The sequence below is a fragment of the Onychomys torridus genome, chromosome 7 (assembly GCF_903995425.1).
Source record: "Onychomys torridus chromosome 7, mOncTor1.1, whole genome shotgun sequence".
In the NCBI taxonomy this organism is placed as follows: Eukaryota; Metazoa; Chordata; class Mammalia; order Rodentia; family Cricetidae; genus Onychomys; species Onychomys torridus.
This window is the reverse complement of record NC_050449.1, coordinates 34749440-34767005: the sequence shown is the minus strand read 5'-3', so window position 1 is coordinate 34767005 and position 17566 is coordinate 34749440. Positions and strand designations below refer to the sequence as shown.

Below are 17566 nucleotides of genomic sequence, written 5' to 3'. Positions count from 1 at the left end.
TAATTAATTATCAACCTGTGTTCACACTGTGGCCTGCCTTGCATTTCTTCAAGAAGTTTGTTTTTTACAGACATTTCAAACTGTCAAAAGAGGGACAAGGTGGCTCGGTCCCTCAGAAGGGAACGAGAAAGGATATATGGGCTGTTCACCAGACCAGATGCCCACATACACAGTCTCAGACTTAAGATTTACAGGTTTTCCTGGAAACCCAGAAGATTTTTCCAAACTCACATTAACAGACTGTTATCATTACTTGAGAAAGAAAGAAATCAAGAGTTTATATTAACCAGCAACTACCCACCCACAGCATGTGGTTTCAATTGAATGGCTTCCGGGAATACAGTGTGGTCTCTGCATGTAGGTATAGCCACCTTTGACTTAAAATACATTTAGAACTGAAATGCTGAATATTTAGCAAATTTTTAAAAATGGTAAAGAATCTTAGACTCCAGCCATAGTGGGGGGCAGGAGGGGAGGGAACAGCATGAGAGGGGAAAAGGGGGGAGAATTGAGAATCTTTTTTTTTTCCTTAAATGGACTCTTGGAAGTAAATGATAGTTACCTGCTTGGAGCCAAGTGATTTTTCTAAGCTAAAACTTAAGTTTGTGAAATGCATGAAAGTGGTTAGTAGCTAAATTATTTGCACAAAGAGTTGGCATTTAATCCATCCTGTAAGTCAGTGTATATGGAAATATTGTGAGTTGATTTTATTTATTTGAAGAGATAAAAATTGCAGAAAGTCAAAGTGGCAGATTGAAAAACCTAGCACTCTCATGCTCTCTCAAAAACACTGTTGAAGTCGCTTCCCAGGAATTTCATTAGGGGTGTAGCCTCTGAAAACTTTAGGGGGTCTCAGGAGTTGGCCTGCTCACAGAAGGTAATCGATTACTCATGCATGAATGTCATCCAAAACAGCAGCTCAGTTTAAGGGATAAAACAACAGAAAACCAAGATAGACACCTGCACAAATAATGCTGTGTGTGTGTGCGTGAGTGTGTGTGTGTGTGTGTGTGTGTGTGTGTGTGTTATAATTCATAAAGTTACCAAACAAATTTTACATGCAGACTTAGATGACCCAAAAAGACAACCACAGACCCAGACAGAACTGAATTCAGAGCAGAACACACACAGCAGCAGCTCTGGCCTTCCCTAAAATTTCCATATAGGTTTGCACAGAACCAATAAATAAGGAGACAGGAAGTTTGACAGATGCGTGAGCCCTTTCCCACGATTTTGAAGACTAAAAGACACAACACTCAACAGGGATTGTGATAGAAGAAACTGCCTTGGGCAAGGAAGCTGAGGCGGGCCTCCACAGCCTCCCCCTCCATCTCCTACTACCAGAATCCTCTGCTCTTACTCCATTTCCTAATTCTGTAGACTGCACTGCTGAGCTGTTTATTAAAACAGTGTACAATGAAAACATTCCATTCCTCTCTTCTATGAACCCCTGTAATTTTCTCCCTCCTCCTGGACAGAGGCCACTAGGACAGGAAAGCGTCAGGAAAAAAAATTAAAAAGCAGAGCAGTGAAAGCAAAGGAAACAACAGGCAGCCCTGGCTTTGACAATGCCTTCTCTCAGTCCCCTTTCCACGCCTGCTGGGACACTGGCATTCAAGAGCAAGGGTGGCTGCCATCTGATGCATGGACAATGAATGGAGAAACACAAGGCAGAGGGGAGAAGGAAACCGGATGAATTCTGAGCTAAGGTGCAGGGCTCTCACCTTGTCCAGGTTACTATTAATATTATTATTATTATCATTTTGCAAATAGTCTGGATAGAGGCGTCTCACAAAGAAGAGGAAAAAAAGGTGTCTTGAATTGTTGGATGGTTCTGAAGTTTTCTGCATTTGCAAATGCATTTGGCACTATTTCAGGGTTATGCCCTCCCTCACTACTGCTCACTCTCTCTCTTCCTCTCTCTCCCTGTCTCTCTCCCTCCCTCTCTCCTCCCTCTTTCTCTCTCTCCTGTTTTATGTCCTACAACCTCCATCACACCTCTCTGTTGATATAGAGAACGACCTTCTGCCTGTGGAAGTGAGCCTGGGTGTTCCTTAGTATTTGCACCAAGACACACATCTGCACACATTTCTGACCTAAGAAGCCCATCACAGTGACTACAAATATCAATTAGTCAGCAATCACTGAGGCTTTCAATGCCTGCGACGGAACAAAGGTGGAAAGACACGTATATATCCCAGCAGCTGGATCACACAACTCACAGACTGTACAAAGCAGCTCCTCTCTCTGTTTTCCCTCCTGCGTACCCCTTAAATCTATGTCCTACTCTGGTTATTAACAAACCCAGACAAGTAATTAGCTGTGGTGCATCCACAACCACGTGTGTTTCTTGGGCATCATTGAAATAAGATGTGTTAAGCAAATGTCTTAGACAAATGCGAGTTCACAGCATATTTGATCCCTTACTCCCTTCTAACCAGCTGTCGCAGGGAGCTAAAAGTAACTGTGTGGCTAACGTTCTTTGTCTGTCTCAGTGGTTTCTATGAAAGAAGCTAAGGAAATTTAGCAGAGAAGAAAAGCAAGAGAAAACATTCAGCAGCAGAAAAGCATCCTGGGAGGTTCATTCTCCTCCACAGAGGAACGCACTTCAAGATTTATAGTCAGCCTAGATTTTTGGCTAACGGGTGTGTTTGTTTTGGGGAGGGGTGTGCGTGTTGAGGTGTTTAGTTGCTCATGGAGAGTAACAGCTTATGTTGGACATGCCTGCCTTAGCTTGTGCTGGATGGATTCTGAGCTCACTCCCCGTCTGAAATAAAATAAGGAATTCTTTTATCTCATTTTTACAGAAACCTCCACAAAACCTGTGGAAAAACAAGGCATTGCCTTCAGTGGCGAAGGACACAGAAATAGTGCTAACATGAAAACAGGGAAGAGAGACTAAGTAACAATCGCTCTCCCTCACGGTTAAGTTTCCTGAGAAATGGTGCAGCCTGGAGCTGAGTTTGTGTGTGTGCTTTGTGCCCCTCCTTGCTCAAACATGGAAAATGGGGTTTCTTCCACTAAAGCTTCTTGTTAGAATTAGAATCATTTCACACCAGACACAAAATATCTTGATGTCTTCTGACTCTGCAAAGGAGAGAGCAGTCTCACCTGGAGACCTTTTTTTTTGCAGCCGGGTTGGAACAGAGGTACAGGCACAGCATCCTCTGTGGTCCATCTACTCTGCTCTCTTTTCTTGAGATGATCACTCTAAAGAGCCCTTTCTGTTTTCTCTCTTCTCGAGCACAATAGCTCAACAATAATTTCTCCCCCTTTAACATGGGAGGTAGCCACAGAAACTAAGAAATTTGGAGCTGACATCCAAAGAGAGGACCCCCCCAACAACAACAGATCATTAAAAACTGTTTACAGAGACAGGGAATGAGAGTCTAGCAAGCTTTCCTAATGAGAGGAAGTGCTACAAATCCGGGAGAGAGATTCAGATCAGAATAGATCAAGGGTAGAGAAGGGCTGAGGAACCCCCTCAAACCCTGGGCACTTAGAGGGGGAAAAAAACTAACAAGGTTGAGGAGGAGAAAGGAAATGTGCAAAATAGCTAGCGAGGTGACCCACCGTCCTGCGTGCGCCTTGACTCTTGCCGAGGGGAGTAACAGCCACAGCAGTGACATCGGAGTTCTAGCGGGTCAGGTGCCACCTCTGCCCAGCGCTCTCGCCCTCCCCAGCAGGACAGAAAACCATGCCTGAGACAGAGAAGGAGCAAGCTGGCGCCACCGCCAAGTCACAGACCCCCATCAGCACCGGCTGGTCTCTGAAAGCCTTGGATCAAGGGTCCCATTCAAAGGCAACGAGGAAGCAGACAGTGGCAAATCAGACCCTGGCGGGCCTTCTGGAATAATTTAACTCCTCGCTCCAGCATTTAGATGGAGATGGCGAGAAACACAGGCGAGAGCTCCTTCACACCGAGGCGCGAGCATATGCCTGCGTCTCGGTGGATGTATTTTTAGACACGCTGTCATGGGCAAGGCAGCCTGCGACAGCTTTTGCTTCCCAACGTGGGTGCCGCCTTCTCCGCAGCCTGAAAGCAGCCAAGGGAGTCCAGGGTAGCGATGCACATCTCTCGGCAAGCCAAAGGTCAGACAGGAGGACACCACCCCCCACCCCCCCCCCCCAAAAAACGTAAGCCATTGTCCCTGTGCTCAGAAAGCGTTCAAAACATTTTCAAGATGTGTTCTAGAAGGAGGTCGTGCTCTGTGACCGTGTATGTACTTCCTGTCTTTTCGGGCTGAAAAGCCCTAGCAGGATTCAGACACACCTTGAGGAAGAAAATTTAAGCACACGCCCTCCATAAGGACGAAAACACTAGGTGGGACATGTGTTATTGATAACATGTACTAAACCTGTAAATTCATCTAAACCGTAGAACTGTATGATTCTCTGTGGCTGATTCAAATGTGCTGGTAAATTCTGGTTCTCTAACCTGAAATATCTAAATAATAAACTCTTGTCTCATTAAAATGTAATAAACTACCACACAAACACCTGGGCATTGCTTTGTGAACTGAAGTAATAAGGTGGATGTGTTCTTATCTGAACTGGAGACTCCTCCCCCATTGAGATGTTTTAGAAGACTCCTTTTTATGAAATATGTATATAAAATTCTCAAGTTAATTTGAATTTATGGGAGAAATCTATGGAAGAGTAGGTTAAGCAATCAAAATAGCAATATAACCATAAGCAAACCCTCTAACTGGACACTGGCCTCTCTCGGGTTTCATACATTCCTAGAACAAGGATGGAGCAAATGGAAATGAAAGAGAGCAACCTCTTGACATGCAATGCTGCAAAGAAAATCGCTTAAGACATGAACAAAACATCTGCCTTCCACATTTGGGGATTTGATTTGGGGTTGTTTCTTTTGTTGTTGTTGTTGTTGTTGTTTGTTTGTTTGTTTTTCTTCACTGTCATATGTAGGTAATCAATAAAGAGCGTTGTACAGAATGGTTTACTCCCAACTCCACGGAGAAGCACTCTGAGTTTTGAATTTCCTGTAAGAGCAGAGGCAGTGTACAATTTCTCATTGTAAATCTCACAAGGCCTGAATAAAGCTCTTGCGAGGACTGACAAAGAAAGAATAATTCACGTCAGACCAAAGGGCTCCTTTCAGACAGATCTGGGCCCAAATGCACATAGAATCCAGAGTTCAACTCTCCATCACACTTTCCAGGTCTTTCAATTGATGACAGTGCAACCAGATCGATAGAATGTAATAAGAAAAGAGCTTTGCATTTCTGTAGCTATTAATTCGCTGAGTAACTCCAGCTGTAAAACGTGACTGGAAAGGAAAAACACTTAGGAAGATGAAAGCTCTCAGCACACAGGCAGTGTCTCCCCGCCCAAAATGAGCCCTACACCTTCTCCCTTCCAACCAGTGCTGCGAGGATCAAATGAGGAGGTTGTCCTGTGAAGACTGAGCCTATCCTTTCATCACAAGACACTGCAACACACTAACACCACCGGCTTGGTCAAATGGGTCTTTGCTCAGGGTTTTGGTGCAAGTAGCTCTGATGTGCTAGATGCAGCATGCGTGAATGAAGAGGGGTGGTCATTGTTCTCTGCCTAGGAAGGCAATCTTGAATCACCAGATCCCTGATCTTGGTTTTCAGTGACAATCTGCAGAGAGCAAAGGCTAGAGGAAGGACAGACTAATGCCAGTGCTCACTGAGCTCTGCCACAATCCAGATGATCACAAACAGTGAGGGTAGCACTGTGTCTGCCTGATCTATATTTATCACCAGAGACAGGCCTACGAGCAAAGAGGGCATTCTCTGTGGTAGGGCACCAAAGGACTGGTCTAAGGTGCCCTGTAATCCTGGCTTTTGGACTTTTAATGCCACTGGGGCTTCAAAAATATTCAAAATATAAGATTCATGAAAAGCACAATCCTTCTGCTAGTCTTCCCCAGGATTGAGAACCCTAAATGACTATCCAATACCAAGTAGTCATCCCTAAAAACATATACACATGCAACACCAAATGGACTGAGTAGGTTGTTCGTGCTCATATATTTTTTTGTGAACACACATGCATATGTAATAATAACAATTAAAGAAAAAGAGACTATGCATTGGAAAGGGACTGCAAGAAATAAGACAGGAGCTGAAGGGAGAAGAGGAAAGGAAATGATGTAATTGTATTTCAATTTCAAAAAATCAGATACCTTAAAAAAACAGTCATACCATAATGATTAAATGAGATAATGTGCATAGAAAAGTCTATATGATCCTCAGCACTATAACTGAAAAAAAGTCATATTATTTTTTACACAAACTGGTAATCTTTTTTTAAATTGAACATGATATTCAGTGTAGGACATTTGCATAAAGGGTGGTTGCTATGACCCAGGAATAGTGGCACTTTTTTATATCAACAAAGCAACAGCAATCATTTCCACTGGGAAGGATGTAACTGCTGAACCAGTTTCCCAGTGGCCCCAGTCTTAGTACTGACATCCTCTGAAGGTAGGAAACATGAAAAACTTAAAGGGCCAAGATGGAATTGCAAGAAAGAACCCCAATAAAGTGTCTGACACATGCTACCTATGTCTGCAGTGAAAGAAGCGTAGACCTAATTACTCGGTCAATATGTTTTTCAGCTCTCAGTAAATAGTTAACAAAGCACTGTATAGGTGGCTTATGTGGGAGAAATGCTTTTGCTGTCTAAAATCTTAGAGTCTAAAGAAGACAAACTCTAAATCAGATGATTATAATGACAAATTGTTAAGTGAGAAAATGTGACCAGTTTCCTGACAGTGGTTTATAGTAAGCCAAGTTAGACATCTGCCGTATGAAAAGTGTTCTTTCTTCTCTTTTGCACAGATATGCGTCTGGGGTGTGAATGTGCGTGTGTGCTCATGTGTGTGGACACATGTGTGTGTGTGCATGTTCTCATGGGTGAGGATGGAGGGGCAAGGTTGATAGTGGGCATCTTCCTAGATTGCTCTCTATCATCCATAGGGAGGCAGAGTCTCCCACTGAACCTTGTGCTCTCTGATTTGACTAGTCAAGCTAGCCACCTGCCCCAGGGAAGTTTTGTCTCTCCTTCCTGCATCCTGGGATTACAAAGCCGTGCTCCAAAGTCCACTCAGCTTTCACATGGGTGTTGGGTACCGAACACCAGTCCTCGAATTTACACAACAAGCAATTTACCCACTGAGCCGTCTCCACAGCCCCAGAGCAGTTTTTTAAAACATTCTTTTTGTTACTTAGTCATGATAATCCTTAACTAATGAAATGAGACAATGAATAAGAGAATTTAAGAGAATTGCTACAGAATGTCAAGCTTTATTAAGACATGGAGCTCGGGGCTAGAGAGATGGCTCAGCAGTTAGGAGTGTGTACTGCTCTTCCAGTGGACCTCAGTTCAATTCCCGGTGCCTGCTTTAGGCACTTATCACTGCCTGTAACTCCAGCTCCAATAGATCACAAGCCTCTTTCTCTGCAGGCGCCTGCACTCACATGCACATACCCACATACATAGATACAATTTAAAATAAAACAAATCTTTAAAACTACCATCAAGTTAATGAACTGTGTGTGCTAATAGAGTATTTGGAGACTTGTAGAAACCACAAACAAACAAACAACCCACTTTTGTAGGTATAGTAAACAAAAGAGTGCCATCTGCTCTCATTAGAAGAAAATTACAGCAGTTGCAACTTCAAGAACACTCATCCTGTGTGGACAATCTAGAGAGCATGAAGGGTTTCATTTCAACAACTATTTCATCCTCACAACACCCTCAAGGTGGAAGTGATAGTGTTATCACTAGTGTTTGGCAGGTAAAGATCTGAAGCACAGAGAGGTCAACTGACTTGCTCTAGGACACAAAGCCAGTGCATAAAAGAGCCAAAGTCATACCCAGACAAGCTGATACAAGAATCTGTGCTCTCTTTTTCTCCGTAGATTTTCATTGGTCTGAACTTCAGAACAAAATAGGACTGAATGCCTAACAAACAAGCTGTGAAAGAAAAAGAGGACCCATCTGCAGAATTCAGTCAAGTTACAGCCAGAAACAAAAGGGAACAGAAAGACTTCATTCGTTCATGGAGGGAGCACAGCTCTGCCATGGAGTGAGTCCCTACCCCAGGGAGGCTTAAAAGCCTGATCTCAACACACAGGAGGCAGAGGTTCTGCTGGGAAAACAGGAATTGAAATCAGAATTTCTTTTTTTCCATTAAAAATAGCTTTTAAGACAGTAGATGGTGCAAGAAATAGCTAGCTGTGTCACAAGAACACGTCTCAATAGTATTTGTATCGGGTTTCATGATAAATATTCTTCTAATTTTTGTCTCTGGACAGTACCTGGGGAAACCAGGTAGAGTGGTTCACACTTGTAATTCTAGTACTCCAAGGCAGTTAGGAGGAGCACTGTGTGACCAAAGCCAGCCCGAACCCACATAGTGAGTTCCAGGAGAGTCTAGAGTACATAACAAGACTTGTCTCCATTAACAAAAGAATGGAAGTACCTGGGGATGGTTTACAGGGTCTGCAGCATGTATAGCCATCCAGGACCCACCTTCCAGACCCCTGGAGACACATGCAGTGTGCTTTCAACATCAAAGGTGTCTATTAGCCCAGACGCCATAAAAGGAAGGAAGGCATTGCCCTTCTTCTCTCGGCACCAAATGTTTAAGGGGAACTAAAACAGAAAATTCAGCAATGATTCAATGTCAGGTGCTCACACTTTAGTGATGCCCATTTCTTTTCTGAGCTTAATAATCCAAAATTGTTACCAAAAAAATTAGGGGGAGAGTTACAAAAGCCACACAGATGACAATTATATCATCTCTAATAATAGCTGCAGATAAGCATTTAGGTTGAATCCCTCCTCATCCTTTGCATGTACAGATGTTTACCCACATACCTATATACATTGTTACGATGTATGGATCACAGCTGCTACAGTTTCTCTTCCTACCCTCTCACCTAATAGCCAAGTAAAGTTCAAACACATGCTAAAAACAACAGAATATTGTACTTGATAAATATGACTTAGTTTGTCATTCTACCAATACTGATTGCTTCCAAATGTTAGATTATATAAGATTATAAAATGCATTTTTTAACTTAGCCATTGTACCAATACTGACTGCTTTCTTTAGTAGAGATCAGAAGTGGGTTTATTAAATCAAAATACTTGCTATGCGTGTGTGTGTGTGTGTGTGTGTGTGTGTGTGTGTGTGTGTGTGTGTGTGTGTTTACTAAATAGAATGTTTTAGGAAGCTTGATCACTTTATATAGCTATTAGGTGGGGGTTCCATTTCTCTGCAGTGTTCCCCTTTCTGCTACTTATTGACAGCAATGGTGAGTGATGACAGTGGACTGACTGGTATTGGAAGAGTCCACTGAGCACTTCTGAACTCACAACTTATTCATACCCTATTGGTGAAATTATTAAGGCCACTCCACGTAGTTAAGAGGGCTGGGATGGCTACCCACTACAATACCATCTTCTCATCCTCTATGTTGCATCAGTATTGTCTTTCTTATTATTTGACAAGACACCTCCATCTGTGTTTACACTTACCTTCTGCTGTAGTCTCTGCCAATTGTCACAAATACATTGTCTTCTTAAAGACTTCGGACAGGAGATAGGGGAGTGTGTATACATGTAAACGTGGGAATGCATATGTCTGGGTTCATGCATATGTGTAAAGAGGCCAGCAGTTAATGTTAGGTGTCTTTCTTAACTGCTCTCCACCTTAATTCTTCAGAGAGAGTCTCTCAGTGCACCCAGGGCCCATAAATTCATATAGACTAGCCAGACAGTGAGCTCCAAGAATCTGTCTGAATCCATCCCCACAGCAATGGTGTTACAGACATGCACCATGACACCCAGCTTTTCTATGTGGGTGCTGAGAACCCTAGCTTGGGTCCTCTAGTGCCCCAAGCATCTTACCAACTGCCATCTGCCCAGCCCCCAAAATGCATTCCTCCATCCACAGTAATTATTGCAAATGGGAGAGTGTCGTGTATATCTCCAAACCTATAAGAGTCCCACATAGTCCAATCAGATTCTGTGTTTAACTTCTCTGTAAGAAAAAAAAATTTTTTTTGAAAACATTTTCTGCTTTTCTTTGTCACTAGCAGTGAAGGTTCTGTGATGAGAGTCAGAGGCCAGCATTTCCTGATTTGAAAGTAGTAAAGTGGTGTTGAGGATTTCAGGTGTGCTCGGACTGCAGAAGAAATTTGCTGGGTCTGCACAGGATTGACCAGGCTGGCAAAGGGACTAAAATTGATTAAGACCAACCAATCCTCCTCAAGGACACCAGACAAGTCAGGAGTCACAGAGGCTAATCAAATAAGACCTTGTAGGAATAGTCAGGGCCCAAACACTGACAAGGGCACTTAGGAATTCGAGTTTGAAGAGCTCAGGCCCTGCTTAAGCCAGTCTGTACAGAAGTGGAAGAACACAGGGGGCTGAAACATACCTCAAGGAGGGAGGTAGAAAGTACAGAGAGGGTGGCGCTCAGGGCCCATCATCCGGCTGGCTGGCATACAGACAGTATGTGTGAACAGACTGGGTCAAGATGAAGGAACACAAACGCACTTGGCCATCTCATTTTCAAAAGCAGCTTCAGTTTCTATTTCCCCAGCACGTGGTGCTCTGGCTGTCACAGAGGGAGTTTTCTTGGACAGTTGGAGAGTATCTCATTTCTCACTGGCACAAAAGTAGAATTTAGGCTGAAGCAGGCATTCCGGTCCCATGCACTCTCTTCCTTTGCAGTGGCCGGAACCAGTTCAAACAAAGACTAGAAACAGAAACCACCTATTCACTGACAGCACACTAGCAGAGAAAGTAGGGCACAACAATGTCACCGCACTGCGCTGTCCCCTGGGATTGATGGGAGCATATAAGGGGATGGTGGAGAGTGGTTGGAAACAGCAGCTGGAGCAAGCTGGTGGATGCTTGAGTCTAGAAATGGTTCTGTGCTCTTTGGTACATTCCCTCACCCCTCTGAGCCTCAGTGTCATCTTCTGTCCCGTGGGCATAGTTATTATATTCACCTCATGGTAACGCAGATGTGTATATACTGTATAGAGATCCTGAGGCATTTGTAAGACTCAGGCAATATCAAATTGGACCAGGAGGCAGAACAGAGACCTAAACACGGGCTCAGACCCAGGTCTACCACTTGTTTGTCCTGTTACTTTCTGCTCTGTTGAATGCTGATCCAGTGATACCCATTGCACAAAGCTGCTGTGACCAGCATAAGGAGTAACACAGATGCTGGAAGCAGAGGCCATCTCTGTGGTGCCCAGCTGGGTTGCTGCTCTCAGTTTAGTGCACCAAATACGAAGCTAAAGTCCCTAGGTCGAAAGTCAGTGAGAGGGACTGGGGAGATGGCTCAGTCAGTTAAGTGCTGGCTGCACAGCATGAGGACCTGAGTTTGAATCCCTAGCCTTCACACAAAATGTCTTTTTAAAGCACAGAAACGCATGCCTGCAATCCCAGCACTGCCAAGGTGGATACAGACAGATCCCTGGAGCTCTTGCTGAACAGCCAGGCTGTCTGGATCAGTGAGCTTTGGGTACAGTGAGAAATCCCTTCTCAAAAAGGAGAAAGTAGAGAACATTTGAAGAGGGAGCCTGATATTAACCTCCAGCTTCTGCATACATGGGTACACATACACATGGACACACACACACACACACACACACACACACACACACACACAATTGTGCACACATATACAGACACACACACAAAATCAGTTAGAAACTGGAAACTTGAAACAAGGCAGAATTTCTTTTCCTTGGATCTGTACTGTAACTGAAGTTGACTTTCTAAGCTGATCTCCTCTCCCTAATAGAAACACACTACAAGAGCACACACACGCTCCTGTGGCAATGCTGGAGGCATTCCCCATGGAATTGTAGACAGGAAGTGCCTTACACAGCCAGGATGACAGTTCCAAGGTGTCCTGAGTTCACACAAAGGGCACAGATGCCTTTCCTCAAGACAGCGACAGCAGGTATTTTCTCTCTCTCTCTCTCTCTCTCTCTCTCTCTCTCTCTCTCTCTCTCCTCTTTCTCTCTTTTCTCTATCTATCTATCATCTATCTATCATCTACCTATCTATCATCTATCTATCTCTTAGGAATTGGGCAGGTAATTTCAGAAATTCAATCTGTAAGGAAAAAAACAGAGTCCTGATTCCCACGCCTACGTACTCCTGATCTTATTTTGAAATTCTTTCATCCATGCATCCTCTCTGTGTCTGCTGTCTGTCTGTCTGTCTGTCTCTGTCTCTGTCTCTGTGTCTCTGTGTCTCTGTCTCTCTCTCTCTCTCTCTCTCTCTCTCTCTCTCTCTCTCATATGTCTAGGTTGGTTGTCTGAGCCCAACTAATTGGGTCCTTGACTCACACAGCTCACATTCAAGAGGGAAAAATCAAACAGTTATATAACCACATTGATAAATAAATACTCTCAAGTCGGGATGTAAATACCCTAATTAAAAAGAGCAGGACTGGCTGTGTGTGTCTGTAAGGGAAGACTTTGCTAAGGAAGGGAGTTTAAAGGGATACACAGACAATATTCAAGGAGATAAACCAGCTTTGACTATAAACACTTTATGAACCTACTGAGATGTCCTGCCAAAATATGCTCTCTGTGAGCAGCACGAGGGTCAACACGAGGACCCTGGGTACCAAAGTCCACCAGCTCTTCGCTAAGAAGACAAAAGAGAAAGGAAGCATGGGTATCGACCTGCCCACCACAATGAAGGAAGGCAAAATGAAAAGTTGATATCCTTTTCATGGGCTAATTCCTCCCACAGCACCTACTATGTATTGCTTAGAATGGATGCCATCTGGAGGATGATAGAACAAAGCCCAACCAATATGACTATCAGAAGCTGTGGTGGTTAGGAGGGGCTGGGAAAGGATGGAGCTTATGGGTAAGAAGGTAGGGAGATAGGGTTCCTAGCATTTGGAGGATAGTAACCTCTGGGGAAGGGAATGCATGAAACCTCAAACTGGTAGATTATCTACACACAGTGAAGATATGCCCCCCACACATACACACACAAAACTCTTCTTCTTTCTACCATTCTAAAGCCAGCACATTCCTCAAGAGCCAACTCAAGACTGGCCAGGTTCCACGACATCCCTACATCCCAGAGCACATCACCTCCCCCTCAGCATCACTGTACTAGGATGCATTGTTCCCAAGTCACTAGTGAATTATTGCCTCGCTCATTCAATAAGATGATAGACTTCTCAAAGACTAAGTATGTTCCTTTACTTCCTTTGTATTCCCCAGTGCTCAGCTTACATTGTGCTCACTCAGGGCATTTAACATATCAATGCCTATGGGATAAGTGAAGGGTTTAATTAATCTGTATATTGGTAGGATTTCAGTAGGTCTAAAAGACAGGAAAAGGAAAGGAAGTTCTCTGTGTATCACAAAATTGAACCATCCCTGTCTAAGACATTCTTAGGATACTTTTTAATCCTATAGATTAGTTCTTATTGAAATGGAGGGCTTGGGGTCCTACATTTGGAGTTTTTCATCTGTCTTGGGTAGTTGAAGGACACCTCCAGAGTGGTATTGGTTGGTTTAGAGGTATTTTCCAAGCCCTTTCCATTTCTAAGTCTGACTCCCTAGATTCTGATATGTTGCCATCTTCACCCAGAGAGCTCCTGGCAGAGACCTTGGGTAGGCCTCAGGAACCCGTCCCAAACCACCTAAAAGAATTAGGCTTCCCACACAGCAGACCCCTCAACTCTTGTGGAACCCTACTCCCCAACAAGGCCAAAGTGTATTCTTGGGTCCCAGTGAAGTGCAGCCATTGGTTTGGTCCTACAGAGCTAGGCTGCTCTGCAAGAGTGGAGAGGGCTGGTACATTCAACAATTTGTCAAGAAAGGGGGGTGGGGGGATTGCGTCCAACATTCAGTGTGTATTATTTTCCTTTGTCTTAATGGAGGACAGAATGAGGTAATCTTTTCAGAGCACCTTCAAGGGATAAAGTGGGTTTGTGGAGCTTTATCGTCATTCGAATTTAGAAGCTCCAGTGTCTTTATTCCCAGCTAAGATTAAAGGACACCTTTCTATTTACTTCTAAAAAGCGTTAATAAAAATAAAACATACAGACACATAAAACTTGGCTCTCTGAAGGCACCAATAGCCCATTAAGTCTGACGTCATTGCCTCAGAAGGCACTGAAACAAAAAGCCAGACGTCCCCAAGCCCATCCTCTTCCCTGGCCCAGCAGTGGCCAGGCCAATGGACAGGAAGGTCTGAGGCTGTACACAGAAAGCATCCATCATTGCCTGGATTCGTCTCCACACAAAAGGCTTGGTTTTCTCCGGTTAGGCAGCACGGCATGCCCTCTTACAGACCCCTGTCACACTCTGTGACCTCCTCAGTTGGTGTAGCCTTTGTTTCCCTTGCTCATTTCAAAAATGACTCAGCTGGCACCGCACGGAAGCCCAGCCACATTTCCATTTTCAAAGCGGCCCCTCCATTGAAAGTCTCCACGGAGCTCTTCACAGGCAGGTGTTGCGCTATAAGGTTATAAGAAAGCACTGGGTGCAAATTGTCTACCTGGAGCAAGAAAAAACAAAAAACAAAAAACCAAAAAACCAGACAATAGCAACATTGCCAAAAATAGGTTCTGCTGGCAAAGCTCTTTGGTTACCTTGTTTGTTTTGTGGGGGTTTTTTTGTTGTTTTTTTTGTTTGTTTGTTTGCTTTTGTTTTCACGGACTTTGGACATCTTCACACTTTTCTGCCCAGCCCCCTCAAATCCATAGCCCCAGTTGGAGCTTGGGAAAATCAATTCACAACTGAAGGAGGAAAGTATCTAGAGACACAGATTTCCTCCAGACAGCAGCAACTGGCAGCATAAATCATAGGAAGCCGTGGGAAGAAGCTGGGAAAGCTACAGCGGGCATAGCAGTGGGCTTGGCATTCATCTAGGAATAACGACCCCTGATTAATTTTAGCTTAGTTGCTCATGGTAGAGGTGCTTTCAAATTCACTGGGAAGATTTCAGAATTTTGTTGTTGTTGTTTTTGTGTTTTGTTTTGCTTTTGTTTTTTTAAACCAGGGCACCGGCTTGTTCTCTGTATTTTGATGCATTAGCATCCTCAAATATTTCCCCCACTCATAGCCAGCTGTCTGCTCTACCTCTAGTTTTCTCCTTCACACCAACTCTGCTTTACCTTGCTGTGTGGCTTATGAAGGATCTTGAATTTTTCTGATTATATTGTGTCAGGTTGTTTATGTTTCACGTTTCCGGGGCAGACAATAGATGTGATCTAGGCCATCACTCATGAGTAGCTCAAGGGTAACGTGAGAAATGTCCTATCTCCTGACCTCTCTTAGCATAAGAATTGATGCTACAATTCTCAACCAAAAGAAAAGTTCTTCTGAGAAATAGACTACTTTACCCTAGAGAACCTTTCTGGAAAAAAAAAATCTGGGGAAGGGGTTTCTAATAAAATTAAGTACAGTAAAATAAAAATACTTCACACAAAGGAGTACACTGACTGCAGTTAAGATCACTAATTCACTACCACCATAGCTGCCTCTGAGAATGGTAACACAAATCCAAAATAACAGTAACTCTGCCCTCCTCTTTTCTTTGATTCAACCACAGGTGAGTGGTGGCATGACAGAGGTACAGAGGAGGAGGGAACCCAGATCACAGTGACTATCAAATCTCTCTCTAATTACTCCAGAGTTGCCAGTAAGAGAAGTGTGTTGCCCAGTGAGGTTCCAGGAATGAAGGACCTCGGTGTCCCTTTCCTCAGCTACCATTCAGAGTCAAGTCCACTTGATTCTGCAGACATGGGTGAAAAACCAAATTTTCCTGAGCCACTGCCACTGTTTCCACAGCTGAAGCTTCACCTCTTGTCCACTCTGCTGATATTTCTCATTCATATTCGTCTTTATCATCCTACAACTGTCTGTGAGACCCCCAAAAAAGTACTTCCGAAGACTTCCTGGACTTCTCCTAATGCCCCCCAGGAAACTTAAAACACAACATGGCTGAGTAAGAGAATTCAACACTGATGTTGGTTCTTCCCTGCCCCACACATAATGTCCATTCGTACTTGACCATCATCAGAATTAGAAAAGCAGAAACCTGAGAGTCACCCTAGTTCCTCCATCCCCGACAGTCCTATCCAATGTGCCTCACCGTCCATCTTGTTTGTCCCATGTGTGCACTGCAGTCTTCAACACACAGCCCCTAGTACTCTTGTCTAGAGAGCAGTGACATATAAGTCCCCCACTTCAATGTTTCAATTCTTTACTATTCCAATACATTCCTCAATACTTATCCACATGAACAAAACTGTTCTCTTAAAAAAGAGAGAAATGTGTCACTTTTGCTGTTTAAAATTATATTGCTCTGTCACTGTCAAAATTAATGTACACCTCTTTAGAAAAACATGCAGACCCCTTCAGGCTACTCCCACCCACTTCTTGGACTCAGCTGCTGTCAAAGTATTGGACTCTATCTAGGTTCCCATTGTTTAAAGATATTTGCTTTCCCTGAATGTATCATCTTCTCCCACAATTCCTTCCACCCTGTGCATTAGTCCTTCTAATTCCAATGACCTTTATTCCTTTTTATCGTGTTTGTTTTGTTTTGAGACAGGGTCTCACTATGTAGCCCAGGCTAACCTTAAACTTTGGTCTGCCTCTCTGTCTGCCAAATGCTAGCATTACAGGCAAGCCACCAATCTCCAGATGCATTGTCTAGGTAACACCACTCCTCAAACAAAATAGCCCATGAGTGACTTTCCCAAACTCCCCTGACTCTTAGGTGTTTTTTTTTTCTCTGCTGCACAATGAACACCCATACTTGTTTTCATTATTCATTTGAAAAACTACCAAGTGCCTGGCACATTCTTATGTCTCTTACACCTCTGACTTACCCCCTAACTATGAGGGCCTGAGACAAACACTGTACTAGGCACAGACAGACAGAGTTAAAGCTAGGGGTTCACGTTTTCCCTTTTGGTTTCTCACACATGACCTTGAAAACACATAATACACTACTGTGAGCACTTCTCTTTAAGGCAGAACTTTCTAGATCAGGAATGTATGGTAACTGGAGCAAGACACCCCAACAGTCAACATCAGTTCAGCTTAATTATATGGCAGACACCCCATTACATATGCTATGTGCATAGTCTGCTAGTATGTGAATTTCATAGATAAGGAATTGAATTCAGACCCAGGTGAGCTGCTGTCTTCTTTCCTGTGGATTATGGAGAGATAAGATATAGTTTGTAACAAACATTTGAAAACACAGAGACCTATACCTTAGGCTCCGCAATTATAGAAAGAATGAAAATTAACCATTTCACTGATGCTCTGTGATTGAGTGAAAACTGAAAAATACAAATTTTGCAAGGTGAAGGTCTATCTCACACATTTGAATTAAGACTCAACTGAGGACCCCTTACTTATAATCAGAGGCCTAGAAACTCAGAGTCCTCAGCCCCGTTTCATGTCATATTGCTGGAAAAGCAACGTCTAGAAAGTTGCACAAACAAATTGTAGAATACACAAGCCTCTTGAGTCAATAG

The 17566-nt window shown here is 43.5% G+C and overlaps 1 long non-coding RNA gene across 1 annotated transcript in view; it reads right to left on the bottom strand.

Annotated features, from left to right (window-relative positions):
• LOC118587406 overlaps positions 1 to 3984 on the bottom strand; it is a 159549-nt gene extending 155565 nt beyond the window's left edge. Inside the window, exon 1 of the long non-coding RNA XR_004945456.1 lies at positions 3574 to 3984. This is a non-coding gene — a long non-coding RNA (uncharacterized LOC118587406). The remainder of the gene's footprint in view (positions 1 to 3573) is intronic.
• Between the last annotated feature and the right edge of the window lie 13582 nt (positions 3985 to 17566).